Raw genomic sequence first — 5,339 nt, 5'->3', positions numbered from 1 at the left:
AGGAATAACTCGCAGTAGCTTATAGGAATTTAACTCCGGGACCCACGTCTCCGTCGGGATTTTCTAATAAATATAGCGCGATTCCTTTTACCTTCCTAGCCGTAGTTTAACTCCCGAGTTTTAACGCCGTTAGTAATATATTAGTCGGCCGTAAAAGATAGGATAGCTAGAAGGTAAAAGAAGAGGTAGCTACGTGGCTTAACGTAAGTTCTTAATAACTTAAAGCTAAGGTAGACGCCTAGTTTAAGGAGGGCTCGAGAGTATTTATAGAGACCTTTAAGAAAATGGTAAGGTAGGAAAGGCTAGTCTATAGGGATAGGTCGTTCTAGAAGGAATTTAACGAGGCGCGGGCCGCTAAGCGGCTAATTAATTTTAAGAAATTCGAGTCCGACGCGGGCCTAGATAATATTAAAGAGAACTTCTATAGATAGGAGAGGCCTAACGAACTATCTAACGAGAAGGAATCTAACCTCTCTAAGATAAGCGACACGATTCTTTAGGAGCTAGCTCGTGACCTCGAGTACTAAGATTAGGCGCCTAAAAACCTACCTAATTATTAGTTAAGGGCTACCCTTAACTAATAATCCGGGCTAAGGTTTACCCGCGCTAAGAGGTTTACTAGGGGCGCATTTTATTCGTATTAAGGTCTTTCTTTTAGGCGTTCTTTACACGGTTTCTTACACGGTTACTATACTACTAAGGGTAGTAGTTCTATAGGCCGGGGAGGTATATGTGGAAGGCCGCTCCTATAGCCCTATATATATGTATCCCTAGCTCGATCACATGGCTTTATTATATATTTAAGGAGGGCGTTTTCCTTAGTCATTCTACTCGGCGCTTCCCCCCCATCACTAATATTTAACTATTTAACCTTTCCTTACGTTTATAGGCCTCTATAGGTATTAATTATTAGGCTTAGCTATTAAAGAATTGATTAAGAGTATTATATAGACCCGTCCTATCGTAAAAGAGAACTAATAAGAAGTCGTGCGTTTAAAGAGAACTTATAATACCTAGGAGAGATACTTGTAAGTTCGTCGCGACTACTATACTAGGAACACAGCCATTTATAAAAGGGACACACGTGGCGATGGCTTACTACAATAGGCTATAGACTAATAGGCGTACCCTATAGCTATATACTTAAGACGAAATAGAGGTTTAACGAGATGTAGTTATAGATATAAGGAAGTTTTTCCCTATGGGGTTTCTTCTTATATAGTGGCTTAGACTAGAGAAGGCATAGGCCTGTAGAGTACTACTCTACCTAGTTATATAATATTATTATTATTATTATTAATAATAACTTCTTTAATCTCTTTAGTAATCTATACCGATCTATACTAATTAGCACCGATTTTCGATGTCTATTTCTCTTAGTAAATTATTTTTCTAAGTCTCCTTTTTAGTTAAATTTTTTAAAGTTCTAAGTTTAAACTTTCTAAGGAAGTTCCTTAATTCCTTAGAATATTTTAAAGATCTATATCTCTTTTACCTTCTTCCTTTTAGGCGGCCGTCCTTAGTACTAAACTATACTAAAAAATGTTAAATCGCCGTACTTTAGTATAATTCTCTACGATTCCGCGGCTTCCTTTACTAATTACTACTTATATACTAATATCGCTACTTTACTAATATTTATTATAGGTTCCTAAGTATCTTTATTAGGATTATATTCTTTCTAATAAATCTTATATAGCCACGTGCTATCTTTAGCGTATTACTAGCTAAGTATCTACTTAACTTCGTAGATATCTATATCTTCTTACGTAACTACTTTATATAGTATCTATTTAGAATAATCTAGTAATAATAAGGCATGAAATGGCTCGAGAAGCGTAATATAGAATATATTATATATCTTTAATATAGGAGGGAGTTATAACTCGTACACCTAGTTATTAATTATATAAGTAATCTTATATAGACCTATTATTATATAGTTAAGCTTCTTCTTTAGCCTAATACTATAAATATTCTTACTATTTAGTAAAACTTTATCCCTAATATTAAAGATTATAGGTTTTCTACCCTTATTATAGTACGATTTACTATAATTTATAGTATCTTATAGTAACTTTATAATACTTCTTTACGTTTAGAATAGTTCTATAGTAATTTCTATTACTTTAATATTAGGTCGTTCTACTTTAAACTAAGTTCCTAAGAACTATATATTATAGTTCTAACCGAAGTTTACTTCGAACGGACTTACGTAGGTTAATATATATCGGCTATTATTATACGCGAATTCCGCGATATAGACTAACCTTACCTAGTTATTCTACTTATAGTTATAATATACGCGTAAATACGCCTTAACTATCTAATTCTATCGCTCTATCTATCTATCTATTTATAGATAGAACGTAGTACTAAGTTTCCGCTTAATTCCTAGCGTATAGTAGAAATCCTTCTAAAATTTAGATGTTATCTATGGACCTCTATCTGAAACTATACTGTTTAGTATACTATAGAGCCGAACTACGTCACGGAGTAGTATATCTATAAGATCCGGTACTTAGATTATCTTCCTTATAGGGATATAGTATAATATCTTTATAAATCTATCTAGAACTACGAGTAAACTATTATAAATATACCTAGAATACTTACTTAGGGGTAGATCTATAATAAAATCCATAGATAATTCCTTCTATGCCTCCTTTAGTATAGATAATAGCCTTAATTCGCTATATAGTAAGTATCTATATACTTTCGTATACTAGTAAACGTTATATGTTTTTATATAGTCTTTTATATATTTATAAAGACCCGGCTAGTTATACGTCCTTCGGATTAAATTAACCGTCCTTATAATACTAAAGTACTCTACTAACGCGTAATTATACTATTCCCTTAAAATATTAATTTATAAGCCGCCTTCTAGCACGTAGAGTCGGTCTTAGAAGTAGATTACGTCCGATTATCGTTTCTACCTTAATAACTATAGCGGATCTATAGCGCTTCCTTTTATACTTATAACTTTCTTTACTAATATATCGGAATTCTAGGTAGATTTAATTAAGTCTTTAAGGGTTTTCTTAGTTTCTTAGACGTTTATTTAGATTACTTAATACCCGCTCTAATTCCCGCGGAGAATCGCCGAAAGTATCCTAGCTTCTAGTATTCTATTAGATAACTAGTCTTATAGTATCTAAAGTATAGTATAGTCTAACTTATACCGACTATCTACGTTATTCTATAATAATTTCTTATAATCTTTATACCGTGATAGAGGATTAGCTTTATTCTCTCTTCTAGCTTTATATAAGATTTTAAAGTTAAATATTAATATCTACTTAGCCTAACATACTTATCGGCGATTAAGGACCTTAGTTAATATAAAGTAACGTAGATTTACGTAATCCGATAATAATTTAATCTAATATATAGAGCCTTCTAAATAATATCGCTATTACTTAAAACTCTTAATAATTATAAGTAGTTTCTAGTCGTACGTATTATAACGCGTCTCTATATCCACTATTTTCTAGAAAAAGAAAGCGACCGGGTACTATTATACCTTATCTTTCGTATCTTTATATAGTTAACTAATAATTCTAGTAATTATAAATCCTAACGCGTTAGTTTTAACCCGAATATACTTCTTAGAATTAAAATACCTAAGAATCGGTATAGTTATAAAGTAATTCTTTAACGATTAGAATGTATCTCGCGCTTCCGGCGTTAACTATATCTCGACTAACTTAGCTTTACGCTATACTCGCCTACCTATAGAGATTTTACTACTATTCTCTATAAGTTTATTAAGCGGCGCCGTAATTCGTAAGAAGCCTATAATAAATTTATAATAATAGTTTATAAAACCTATAAATATTCTAATTTAACGTATAGTAGTAGGTTCTAGCTATTCTATAATGGTCTTTATACGCTCCGGCTCTATTTTTAGACCGCTATATATTATAATAAAGCCGAGAAACCTAACTTCTTATTAGTGAAACTCGCATTTAGATAATTTTATATAGAGTTTATACTACCTTAGATGATTTAGTACCGATTTTATATATTCTTTATAATTCTATATACTATTAGAGTAAATTAGTATATTATTAAGATAAACTATATAAATCACGTTAAGTAATCCTACGAGTATAGTATTAATATATTCTTAAAACGCTTCTAGCGTATTTATTAGCCCGAATAGTATAATAGTATACTTAAAATAACTATATCTAGTCCGAAATGTGGTTTTCTACTTATCTCTATAATAAATTCGAAGCTAGTAATATATATCTTATAAATCTAGCTTCGTAAAGTACTTTACCTTTATTAATTAGTCTAAAGATTCACTAACTAGCGGTAATGGGTGACGATTCTTCTTAGTTACCGTATTTAGTACCTAATAGTCGACGCATAGATATAAACTTCCGTCTTTCTTCTTTATGAAGAGAATAGATACGCCGGCCGATAACGTACTATAACGTATCTAGCCTCTTTTAAGGTATTCTTTAATATATTTATAAAGAACTTTAAGTTCTAGTCTTAAAAGTAGGTAAAGTAGGCTATAAGGGACGTCTACTCCCTCTTTAAGCTTAATCTTTAGCTTATACGGTCCGTGATTAGGGAGAAATAATATATCTCCTACTAAAAACACATCCGTATACTACGAATATATATTAGATAGCGTGTCTTTACCCTGATTATTACTATTATTCTTATCTTTATCGACGATCGATAAGGACGTAAGATAGATTAGCGATAATCGGGTCTACATGGTAAGGTTCCATGCCTCCTTACTAATAGTTACGACTTACTAGTATAATTTACTATAGTATTATTAGAATATTAATATCTCCTTCTAAAAATTAAGGATAGGATTTAGGCGTCTAAGCTAAGGCATCCCTAGAATCATATTCTATTAGCTAATATTAGCCACGATAAATTTATTAGATATCTACTATTTTATTATCTTTAAGTCATGAACTTCGTAATTTATTATAGCTTTATCTAAAGTTCTAACTTTATATCTATTAACTACGATAGTTCGGCTAACTTTACCGAGATTATATAATAATCTATACTCCTTTACGAGAATTAATAAAATATAGTTATCTTCTATACTAGTATCTATAAGGGCCTATATAGTTTTATTACTATTTACTATAGGTAATAATACTTTTAGTAATATTAGATCTTTACTCGCCGGAAGGCGCTATAGCTCCTTCTAAGTATATATAATTTAGCTAAGAACGTGGTTAGGTCTCGTATACTAGTCTATTCTTTTTTCGGATTCTTATAGTTAGATAAAATATATTCTATTTCTCTATACTTATAGTAACGAAGTACGCTATAATCCTACTATTTTATAATAGATA

Source organism: Pseudovirgaria hyperparasitica, assembly GCF_010093815.1.
Source record: "Pseudovirgaria hyperparasitica strain CBS 121739 unplaced genomic scaffold EJ05scaffold_10, whole genome shotgun sequence".
Classification (NCBI taxonomy): Eukaryota; Fungi; Ascomycota; class Dothideomycetes; order Acrospermales; family Acrospermaceae; genus Pseudovirgaria; species Pseudovirgaria hyperparasitica.
Note: the sequence above shows the minus strand (reverse complement) of the source record.